General features: G+C 41.3%; 1 protein-coding gene across 6 annotated transcripts in view; it reads left to right on the top strand.

Annotated features, from left to right (window-relative positions):
• Positions 1-12,735, top strand: part of KDM4C (lysine demethylase 4C) — a 426,956-nt gene that overhangs the window by 403,787 nt on the left and 10,434 nt on the right. The window lies entirely within an intron of this gene.

The following is a 12,735-nucleotide window of genomic DNA, read 5'->3' as shown; positions in this document are numbered from 1 at the left end:
TTCAGTCCTTCTCCCTTCTCTTTAAAATGGGGACATTGTCCTCCAGGTATCTCTTAGGCCTCTTCTGAAAGAAAGCAATGTGTTACCTTAATAATTTCTGATTATAAGCATTGGAATGTGCCCCTGGCCTAGCTGTCCACTCTTCTGCGCACACATCTGCCTTTCCTGATTCCAGCCCTTGATGACCACCTGTATGGTCAGTGTGAAGCTGGGCCTGCTTGAGTGAGGCTGAGAGCTGGGAAGTGACTCTTGATTTGGGCACATGGCACAGACTACACCATGGTGGGCCATTTGTATACTACAGTGTCATTTGGAACCTGGAGGAAGGACCGAGCTATTCTTAGGTTTTAGCCCGGGAGTAATTAATCCATGGAATATTTTTACACATCATGATGTCTTTTTGCAGTTATACATTTTACCACAGAATCTTTGTAGGGGGAAAAAAAGCCTTTTCCATACCAGTAGGCTGAGGCCACACAGCTGTCTCTTTCATCATTTCTATTTTTTTTCTTCACCCACTTGAGAGTTACCCAGTTGGTTAAGTTAAAACAGACCTTCTTATGTGCCCTCCAGAGAATGAGGTTGTGTTGAGGGAATAGGTTTCCTTAGAGTGTTGATGCAAAAGGATGCTCCTTTCCTTGGCCATGGAGGAAGCTGATGTTATAAAGAGCTGAAGGAGCATAGTCACAGAGTGACTGAAATTAGATTAAGGGAGTAGATAACTGTCCATCCGTGCCAGATTCTTCTTTCCATTCTTTGCATACTCCATTCCCAACACTTTGATGAGGGAATAACAGCACTTGAGAAGAATTTGAGAAATTTGGGAACTATAATCCTAACTCATTGTAACTTTAGTGAGGCTTGGACAGGCCCCTCAATGAGAGAATCTTATCCAGGGGGTATCTTGTCTAAAACTTCTTGTAACCACTGGCACAGCTCAGGGCTGCTGCGTAAATAAGACAGGCTGTGTGGTAAGTGTGCAGGCTATTCCTCCCACCACAGCCTTTAAACCACTCCCTCCCTCCCCTGACCCTCCTCTGTGACTCCCTCAGACTCTCACCCACTAGAGGAATTCTCCTGTATCATAGCCCTGGTGAGTGCTCCTAGGGTCCATTGTTGAACACTACAAGTGACAGGCAGCTCACTACCAATTTGTCGTTGCAATAATTAGAAAGCATTGGCTTCTTTGTGTGGAGCCTAATTGCTGCCTCTGAATCACCCCAAGATCCAGTCTTAGTTCTTGACCCCTGGAGCAAAACTGAACAAGCCCATTCTCTTTTTACTCACAGCACTTCATGTGTTTGTGGAGGGCTTTCAGGTTCCTCCTAAGTCTTCTTAAATCCAAACAAAACAGTCCTCCTGCCTCATCACTTAATACATATTTGCTGTGGGAAGGAATTAATGATCTCATAAGAAAGTGGTTTTCAGAGTGCTCTTGCTCCAGGACACCCCTCAGGATGAAATTTTTTGGATAGTATCCCACTCCAAATGTTGCTCTCAGATGTGAGAACACTGTGCTTAAACCCATTCTGATGATGCAAACATGACAGCTCCTTGCTCTTTTGACCTAGCCATTGAACACTTACCAGTGCACCTGGGAGGAAGACTAAGTGAATTATTTATGTAGCTATTAAAAATCATGTTTTCAAGGATGTTTAGTGGCACATATAATAAATGGGAAAATTAGTATGTACAGTATGATCCCAATTATATATAAAAATATAAATGTGTGAAGGGAAAATCCTCAAAGAAAATGCATTGAAATGTTATCTCTAGAAAATGTAATCATAGGTGATTATGATTTCAACTTTATCACCTTCTTATAGTTTCCATATGGGCATGTTTTATTTTTATAATAAAAAAGTTACTTTTTAAAAACTCCTGATATCTTGACTTATTTCCCCTGGTTTTTCTCTATCTGGATTTCTTGGGTCAAAATTTCATTTTAGTTCTCCCATCTCTTGAGGCATCTTGAAGCTCTCTGGAATATAATAACCACATAGTGTGCTAATAATTTTTCTGGTAAAGTGCTTTGCACTGTAATTCTATGACACAGGAGTTCCTACACTTATCATTTTTATTTTTCTATTTTAATGTCTGTGTTTCCCACTAAAAAGTTGCATGAAGTAGAAATCCCACATCTGTTTTTCTCACTAGTAACCCCAGTGTTCCTAGAACATGAGGGATGCTCGAAATGTGGGTGTTGAATGAATGACTTGTTGACCATGTGACCTGGGATATGTGATTGTGCTTCTCTACCCAGATGGAAGACGACACCTGCTTACTGACGCTGCTGGGTTGTTTTGGATTTCAGACAGAATATCCTTGTCTGATGACCTTTTGCAGTAGGTTCTTGGCTTCTCAGTGAGTCTTCACAATTTTAAATCTCAAGGATCATCTGCTCCCAAGGTTTTCCGTCCCCTTGCCATCATCCTCCAGATGTTCCCTGTTGATATGAATTAAATCCAGTCACAGTTCACTTCAAACTCACCAGCTGCCAGTCACTGTGCTGTGCTTCTTTCTCTTCTCTCCTTTTAAGTATATTTTAGCTCTAATTCACCCACCAATCCTTTAAGGTTGTGTTGTTCTATGCATTTGATTGATGTGTACACCAGTGCATGAAGAGATAAAGTAGCTTGTGTCCAGTCACAGCTCTTTTTTGACCCCAGGTGGTGTGACCCTAGACCATAGCAACCGTGCCCTGTGTCACTGCATTGTAGCTGCTCTGGGAAGTAGAACATACACTGTGGAGCAGATCGAGAATCTGCAGAGCTCCTGTTGTGGCACATGAGCACAGGGGAGCCCTCTCTTTCCATAATGCTTACCCTTATCTTTCCTTTCCTCATCTTTTTCCAGCTTTTGTAACTGACAGTTATTTTTAGAAATCATGATGGAGAAATTCACCTCAAGGCTGTCTTTCTCTGTTTTGCAACATAAATTTTTATTGACATAATAAAATATTTGTTCCCCTCATGCATTTTAGCCTCTGCCAACAACTGTGTAAAGGAGGAAAGATCTGTCCTATAGATGGCAATGTTTTTTCTTTACTTGAGTACGAGAAGTTAGTCCTGGGGTGCGTATGCATTGGTGTCTGCAGGAAAAACAGGAGGAAGATGCAGCCAGACTAGGGACAGTCCTTGTAAATGCTATAGACTGTCTCTCTAAAGTGGCAGGAACTTGATGTGTAGTGGTCAGCCATGCAAGCCTGGGCAAGGGAGTTGACTCCACTTACCTTAACCCTAAAATGAAGATAATATTAAATACTAGGATTATTGTTAGGATTACTGAAATATAATATAAAGCAGTCAGTGTGGTGCCCAGCACATAATAAACACTCAAGTAGTGTTGTGACTATTTCTGGTTATTATTGGTGGCAGCCAGTAATTTTCAGTCAACTCATTGGTCAGAGATCCCTAAACATGCGATTCTCACTTGGAAATGACACATCCTCCAAACTTGTATAAAAGGAGAGGTTATTGAAAAGAAGATCTAAGAAGAAGTACCAGAAAGCTTTAAACATACAAATTCCCCTTTTAAGTCATTTGTGTATCTGGGGCTTTTAGAAGATTCTTGTTTTGGTTCCTGGTGTGATGGGGTATTGGCCTTAACAATCATTGGTGACATAATTTTAGAACACTCTTGAGAGGTAGAGAATGGGGTCAGGGCAACAGCTCTGTCCTCTTGACATGACTATCAATGGGATAGCCTGGCCAACTATGTGAGCCCCAATAGAATCAAACTGCTAATGCCACAGCCTCCAACAGTGATCCCCACAAGGCTCTGCTAGAGCTGCCAGCTCACTTCTCCCTCTGACATCTGCCTTTAAAGACTACATTGCTGCTCTTACCACAGTTTACAAAGCATTCACATATACCTAGCCAAGGAAGTACAGCAGAGTCCTGAGTGGGGATCTGTAATTAAGTCAGTTTATGCGGAGTGTGGTTTAACTCAGAGAGGAAGACATGAAAGAAGTTTAGTTAATCACTAGGAGAAAGTCCTTGACATCATTGTCACAGGAGGGTGAGTCATGGCCACAGCGTTCCCAACTCCTTGCCGCTTACTATTTTCACATACAGTACCTCATATTGCAGATACTCGTGTAAACACTTAAGGCCCCAACTGGACTTTGATTCCTTGGGGAAACAACTCCAAAAGGACTCTTTTTGTCTCTCTTTTCCCAATGCTGAGGTCAGGACCAGGCACAGAGAAGACACTTATAATATGCCAGAGGGAGAGAGAAAAGGCAGGTGGCTCTCTTTCAAAGATATGTAGTTGGGGAGTGAATGAATGAGCCTTTCAGTTCCATTAACCCTCTCCAGTCCCAAGAATACAGAGGACTCTTGTTGGCATTTCATAGCCATCTCCCTTAGCTGCCTCCATATCCTTCTTTCACAGGCCCTTGCTATTACGTCTGCTCCCTAGAGGCACCCCTGGTTCTAGTTAATGACTTTTCTTATACTGTCTCACTTAAAAGAACCAGAAGATAATTTCCAAAAGAGACTGCCCAACTTTGTATTTTCTGTGCCTTTTAAAGCTTTTGCTTGCCAGAATCTCACCTATTTCTAATAATGTAAAGATGTGATTTATTTTAGAAATACATTGCCTGGGGGTGCTTGGATGGCTCAGTTGGTTAAGCATCTGACTTCAGCTTACATCATGACTTCACGGTTCAGGAGTTTGAGCCTCCATCAGGGCCTCTGCTGTCAGTGCAGAGCCCACTTCGGATCTTCTGTCCCCAGCTCTCTCCTCCTCTCCCCCATTTGCTCGCTCTCTCTCGCTCTCCCCCTCTTTCCCTCCCTCTCTCTCTCTCTCAAAAATAAATAAACATTAAAAAAATATTGTCTGAGGTTTAATGCTGTATGGTAACATTCAGAAAAATAAAACAACCTCAATCTCTGGCACCTCAGTATTTTTACCAGGCATGGTATCCACTCTTGGCTTATAGCTAAAGGGAAAGTGTGTGCTAAACCTGGCCCTTAGGAATTCAGCAAATAAGTGTCAGTGTTGTGTTCCCTGTAGAGAAGACCCTATGTTTTAGAAGACAGGTGTGGGTAAGTGTCAGAGAATTGGCAAAGTGTGGCTGCTGGTAAAGAATCTAGCTGTTTGAGGGAATAATTGCCCCAGCTTAACAGAGACAACCAGAGCATCTCAGGGTAGGGAAAGGGTGTTTGGGTGTGTGTTTCCCTTACAAAAGAAAACAAAAACTATTAAAAAGGAAAGTTAGACATCAAACTTGGAGTTTTCCCTAAATAATGAGTGTGAGTGTGGAAGCAGGTTGGCCTGAATCCATTATCCCACAGGCTGCAATGACAGCATTTCATAACTAGGAGAGAACACAGATAAGATACCTCAGTGTGGGGACATTCCAAGTTTTCTTCCAAGTATGTTAGACTTCTCTCGCTGTGGAAAAGCTACATTCAGAGGAAGCAGCTTGGAATTCGTTTTTTCTATATACGTAGAAGGTATAGTGTATTCTGGAGATAATCTCAACCAGTGATTATCAACCTGGCCAAGCATCATACCTTAGATTGACTGAATCAGAATTTTCTGTGGTGGTTAAGATTTACTACACAAGAGAAATAAGTCTGATGTTGAATATTTCAAAGCTTAATGAAATTAACTTTAAATAGTTTATATACCTTTTACCAACTTATTCCTATTGCAAGGCTTTAAGAATATAGTCAGTAATTTGGACAAAGATTCATGGAGACAAATATACAATAGCATTATAAGTGTTGGGAGAGAATTGGAATGACTTATATATCTTACACTGGGAAAGTGGTTAAATTAACTGTGGAATAACCATAATGTTGCATGTATTCAGCCAGTAAAATGGAGTTTTTAAAGGATAATTAGTAACTAAGAAGATGTTTGTAATGTAGTTATAGACAATAAATAGCAAGGCACAAAATTATATATGTACACATTTGGATAAATATTATGTGATTTCACCTATATTGAGGTACTTAGAAATAATCAAGCTCATAGAGACAGAAAATAGAATGGAGGTTACCAGGGGGGAGAGGGGACTAGTGAGTTAGTTTCAGTTAGGGATGATGAAACATTTCTAGAGAGGAGGGTGGTAATGGTTGTACTACATTGTAAATGCACCTAAGTCCACTGAAATGTGTACTTAAAAATGATTAAAATAGTAATTTTATGGTTTTTCTATTTTGCCACAATAAAACAGAAGACCTCTTCCCTCCAAATGCTGTGAAACATGTCATGGACTGCAATACTGAGCTCTTCACAAAAGGCAGAACTTTGTCTGCCTCTTTAGAGAGCTCAGTTTTGCTCCATGTGAAAGAAAATAAAGTTTGTAGTTCTGAAAAATAATTATATATGTATAGGAGGGCCTATTTTGTAAAAAAGACATAGACACATAAAGATTAATACAAATGGTAACAGCATTAATTTTTTTGAATCTTAATTCTGGTATAGTTAACATATAATCTTAAATCCATCTCAGGTATACAATATAGAAATTGAATTCTATACATTATTCATTTCATCATGAATACTATGCATTCCCTTCATTTTCATCATGATAAGGGTATTCTTAGTCCCCTTCACTTATTTCACTCACCTGCTACCCACCTCCCCTCTGGTAACCATCAGTTCTCTGTACTTAAGAGTGTGTTTTTTTATTTGTCTTTTTTTCCTTTGTTCATTTGTTTTGTTTCTTAAATTCCACATATGAATGAAATCATATGGTATTTGACTTTCTCTGACTGGTTTATTTTGCTTAGCATTAATTACTCTCTAGATCTATCCATGTCATTGCCAATGACAAGATTTCATTCTTTTTTATGGCTGAGTAATATTCCATTGTATATATATTCCACATCTTTATCCGTTCATTAGTTGATGGATACTTCGGCTGCTTCCATAATTTGGCTCTTGTAAATAATGCTGCTATAAACATTGGGGTACGTATAACCCTTTCAAATTGGTGTTTACGTATTCTTTGGGTAGATACTCAGTAGTACAATTCCTGGATCATATGGTAGTTCTATTTTTAACTTTTTGAGGAAGCTCCATACTGTTCAGAGTGGTGCACTAGTTTATATTCCCACCACAGTGCATGAGGTTTCCTCTTTCTCCATTTCCTTGCCAACACTTGTTTCTTGTGTTTTTTATTTTAGCTGTTCCAACAGGTGGTAACAGCATTTATTTCTAGGTGATGGAAATATGGGTTGTTTCTGTTTTTTAATATCTTTTTTTAAAATTCTGTAATTTCCTCCATGAATTATTAAGAAAAATAATATTAAAGTGTTTTCTATCTTTGTTATATCTACATGAAGGGTGATATTAAATATGACTTCTATTTAACAAATAGTCCAGAATTTAATTCATCAAATTTGGTGCATTCCCTTCAGAAGAGTCCACTTGAGAGCCTACCATTGATCGAGATACTTGGAGACTTACCTTTATGGCCTGGGATGCACTCTTGTGGATATCCTTAAAGAGAGTACCTCTTCAGATTGTGGTGTTTATTAAAGTCAGTTTATATTCCACCATTAAATGAGAGGTGTCTTCTCTAGTTTGTGAGAGGAGGGATCTGCCATCACCCAATCCAGCAGTTACTTATCATTCAGGGTTGACAGTTGTAAGCAACAAAAAGTGACTGTAACTAATTTAAACACTAAAAGAATATAGTGGGAAGTTATTAGGAAGCCCACAGAATCTTCAGGAATGCAAAAGAACAAGGTCCAGAGAATAGGTGAAAACAGGGGAGGATGCTCAGCTGGAGCATGGGCAGGACCAGGCCATGGACCAATCCAGGACACAGCCACTTACCCGTGTGTAGTCAGCCTGGCCCCTGGCTCTGCCTTTGGTGCATAGGTGCTGCTGTTATGGCTGCCACTGCTGCCTTCTGAGAATATTCTCCCCTCTGCTGCTTCCTTGCATCCCTGATCACAGGTTCTACATCCTGAGCAGGTGCAGCCAATTGGCCAGGCCCCTGTCCATGTATGCTGCCAGGGAAGCTGGGTAAGGGAGTATCTGGCACTTTCCAGTGTTTGTAATGGCAGGCTAGCTCTGCTTCCCACCGAGACTCTGAAAGGGAGATAGGGGTTCAGATGCCGGGCAGCCAAACAAATGATGGATAGCTAGTACAATTAGTACATGGCTATCAGTCAGTCTTGTTAATCCCTGCCAGAGTCCATTAATGAGCAGGTGATTATCCTTCACAATGCCAGCAGCTGCTGGTATCAGTTTGCTCCTGGTCACTAAGCATTTTCCCCAAGGGGGACTGTCAGAGGCTCCAAACTATATGGCGATTAACTACTGGGAGTTCAAGTACCATGTCTTCATGTGCTACAGCTGAACTGATAGAGGGGGTTGCCTGCTCCATGGTTTCTACATGTTAGGAACAGAGGTGGGGAAGGGTCCAGGGTGAGGATGGCAAAACAGGCAGCATTTAAGGACAGCTGCTTATAGATGTCCCTTTCAAAGGCCCTGGTAAAAGTTCCAAGACCATAGTGATTTTAAAATTCAGGTAATCAGACTGGTGGTGCGGCTCTTCTCTGCAGTTGGTGGAGCAAGCACAGGAGTCAGCCCTGACTGTGACAGCAGTGTGATATGACACCGTGCTCTTGCCTGGACTAGTGACCCATCCCAGTCCTTTCATCAGAGCCCTTTAATCATAGCCAGAAGCCCATTCTTGACTGTGATTATGATTTCTGTCTTTAATTCTCACATCATCTATTTAGTACTCTAGCTACAGGCTTACTGGCAGCTCCAGACACCAGTGTCCCTGTGGATGGGGCTCTGGCAGGCTTTAGGGGGGTTTACACGTCCCTGGAGGCAGTATAGCAAATGGTGAACAGCTATTTATGTCAGGTGAAGCCAAGCTGCTTCTGAGGGTCTAGACAGCAACTGAGGAAAATGCATTAGTCAAGGTTTTAATGCATATAATTTCCCAGCAAAGGTGTTTACTTGCTCCAGCAACACACTAAGAACTGCATTAGGAAAGACCTCTTTAGCATTTTACATCCTTTACATCCTTTAATAGATCTCAAATTCTAGAGTGCTTTAACAAAATCACCTGGGTCACACAGAGCTATGGGTGCAGGAGGCTGGAATCTTCTTTTTTGTTTGTTTGTTTTTTTAACATTTATTTATTTTTGAGAGAGAGACCAAGCACAAGTGGGGGAGGAACAGAGAGAGAGGGAGACAAAAAATCTGAAACAGGCTCCAAGCTCTAAGCTGTCAGTACAGAGCCTGATGAGGGGCTTGAAGCCACGGACAGCAAGATCATGACCTGAGCCAAAATCAGACACTCAGCCAACCCAGGTGCCCCTGAAATCTTCATTTTTAATGTGCACCTCACTGGTTGGGACCACACTCTAAGGAGCTGTGCATCCTGTGCACAACCCAGGGAGGTGTGAGCCAGCTGAAGGCCTGTAATAGAGGGGCAGACCACTCATTTGGGCTCTCCACAAACTAAATCCCCTGTTTCAGACTGATGATTGTATTTTTCAGGCTTTTTATTTTTAACAAAAACCTTTCATTTTTTTAATGTTTACTTATTTTTGAGAGACAGAGCATGAAGGGGGTAGGGGCAGAGAGAGAGGGAGATACATAATTGAAGCAGGCTCCAGGCTCTGAGCTGTCAGCACAGACTCTGACGTGGGGCTTGAACTCATGAACCATAAGATCATAACCTGAGCTGGAGTCGTACGGTTAACCAACTGAGCCACCCAGGTGCCCCTAACAGAAACCTTTTAAACCTTTTTTCAGAAACCCAATCTATGAATCAAATAGAAGCTCTTTTCTGGTTGAAGTGATAATGGATGTCCCTTGCAGGGACCCGGGGGTGCTCATGCCCCAGAGCTGACAGGCCTCCAAGTGTGGTCAAGAGGCCTTCAGTCCCCAGGCATTGTTGGCTCCTCCAGTGTCTCACAGGGATGATCACTAAACAGACCCTGGATTAGTGACTGTGACAGCTTGGGAGACACCTGCTTTGCAGAGACCAGGGGAACGTTAGCATCAAAACTTCCAGCTTCTTTTCATCACCCACGTGCTTCTGCTTCCATTCCTGTTTGGATGCTTTGTACTCCTTGTAGTCATAGAAAGTTTCTGGCAAACTCAAAATTTGGAGACAGCTGGTGAGAGTTGAAACCATTTCTTTATGGAGAAAACTAGATGTTACAGAAATAAACCTTTTTATGTTTTACTATGAGCTGCTTTAAATCCTTTTGGAAAGTAGTTGGGGTGCAAACAGTGAATAATGCTCACTAAATGAAATTCTATGCAAATCCAAATAAAACCACTTCCAGCTAACTGACCTGGCAGAGGATGAGAAGGACGCCTCCTGGTGGTGGAGGAGGAAAGGAAGTTCACAGCCAATTTTATGTTGTATACTGTAGTTGGATGGTTATTTTTCTTTTTTCTTCTTCTATGAATAAAGAAAAAAAGAGTTCTGAAAGCAAGACAATTGAGAAAGCAAACCTTAGTGTCCTTCCTAGATTCTGACATGGTTTGGGGCTGACACATAACAAACTTAGTGGTGCCTGAGTTGCACGTTGCTCTTTGAGGTCAGGCACTGGCACTACCAAATTGGGACTTGTGAGTAAAGGGTAAATGGACAGTTAGAAAGACAGATATCGAACTGTGTCTCAGACATTTTGTTTTCAAATACCTTTTTAAAAAAGAATTGTTTCTCACTTGGTAAAGTTGCATACATTTAGTCTATTAAGCTATATTTTATGATAAATTACTCAAGTATCATAATGTTTTGCTTAGACCACATTTATGTGCCCATTGCCACACCTTGGTGTTATGGTACTTAAGACTGCAGGGCAGGATTTGTTGTGAAGAATTATTTTAAACGTTAGAAAATCTGTCGAAGATCAGAGCTCTAAAACTAAGGACCTAAGTCTCCTGTTTAGTAGTTGTTTTTGGTAGGTGATAAATGGGGAGTGCATGTTCTGTATTCCCCAAGGCCTTCAATTCCCTCCATTGGGATTGAAGATGGGCCCAATAAATAGAATTTATCCTGCAAGAGGAAAAGCAACGTAGAGAGACAAGGGAGTAAGGATTTGGAGACTGAAAAGTTCCTCTTCGTTACTAATAAAGCAAAGGTTGTAGTATGTGGTTTATATCTGTGGGCAAACACGGCTCCTAATACTGGACCTGAGGGTCAGACAGGCCTCCTAGTGACAGGGTTGCAGGACACCACCAGCTCCTCTCTATGGAAGGAGCAGAGCAGAACTTGCATTCTCTGCCCACAGGGTGGTTCCAAAGAGAAAGAGAATTTGAGGGAGTGAAGCCATAATTACCATATAATTTATTGTCAGGTTAGCCAACATACAGTGTGCTCCTGGTTTTGGGGGTAGATCCCTGGGATTCATCACTTAAACATAACGCCCAGTGCTCATCCCAACAAGTGCCTTCCTCAACACCCATCACCCATCTCCCCCTTCCCCTGCACCCCCCCCCAATCAACCCTCACTTTATTCTCTGTATTTAAGAGTCTCTTTTGACTTGCCTCCCTCTCTGTTTGAAAGTATTTTCACCCTTCCCTTCCCCCATGGTCTTCTATTAAGGGTCTCAAGTTTCACATACGAGCAAAAACATATATCTGTCTTTCTCTGACTGACTTATTTCACTTAGCATAATGCCCTCCAGTTCCATCCACATTGTTGCAAATGGCAAGATTTCTTCTTTCTCATTGCCAAGTAGTATTCCAACACACTTTTTTTATAGTGCTCACAGTTCCATCTATTAAGTCAGTTAGGTCTAAACAGCTTAAGGGTAGTTAGTGGCCAGCTGGGTGTCTGATGAGTGTCACTGTGTTTTCCCTGAAAATGTCCCACAGAGCCCCTCTGATTTTGCTGTGGTGCCCCACAGCCCCATGGTGCACAGTTTGGAAAATGCCATCTCCTTGAGAACTCAACAACAAAGTTAAGTCACTGCTTATTGTCTTAGAAGAGTGGATGAATGAAAGTTAAAAAGAAACCAGGAATCTTATCCTAATGGAGCTCCCTCCATGTGGAAGAAAACTTGAGGAGAGGGTAGAAACATACTCTTGCGTCCCCTCCCTCACTCCCCATTCTGCCGGGTTTCAGCTCAGTTATCCCAGAGCTGATATTGCTTCCCAGCCCAACAGACTGGATAGTGTCTGTTAAGAAGCTGCACCTTCCAATATTCTTAGTACCAGGTACATCTTTGGAAGGGAAATGGAGAGTAAAAGGATAACCCCAGGGATGTAGCTAGAATACATTTCTACAGCCTACCCTTTCAATTCTGTGTGCCCTAAGGTGAAATATTATGAAAGCCAAAGAGAAACTTATTTTTGTTTAACTAAGTTAGATGCAGACTGTCAATTCTACAGAGGCTCCAAGCACATAAGTTTCCCTTTGCCCATAGTTTTGAATGGAAGTGAGTCTTCAGTGAGAAAAATGAACAGCTGAGCCTCTCATGTGTATTCCAAAGCCAACAATAAAATGTCCTCCTTTATAATGCAAAATTTCTGTTAATAATGAAAAGGAATAGAGGGTGGACTTCTAGTCATAAACAACTAAGTATTTCCTCTGTGTGCCTCTCATTTAAACTGTAGAACTATGCCCAGTATGCATTTATAGCTTGATTGATCAAGTGTGCATTTCAATCAGTCATATTGGCCTCATCAGTAAAATACTGGTATTAGCAAAACACAAATTGCAAAATGTGCAAAAACTTTACCAAAGAGGTCAAGTATTTAATTCATTTGTATTAAAATTCTACTCT

The sequence above is a fragment of the Crocuta crocuta genome, unplaced genomic scaffold (genome assembly GCF_008692635.1).
Source record: "Crocuta crocuta isolate KB4526 unplaced genomic scaffold, BGI_CrCroc_1.0 scaffold251, whole genome shotgun sequence".
NCBI classification, from domain to species: Eukaryota; Metazoa; Chordata; class Mammalia; order Carnivora; family Hyaenidae; genus Crocuta; species Crocuta crocuta.
The sequence above is the reverse complement of the archived record's forward strand: the minus strand, read 5'-3'. Positions and strand labels throughout refer to the sequence as shown.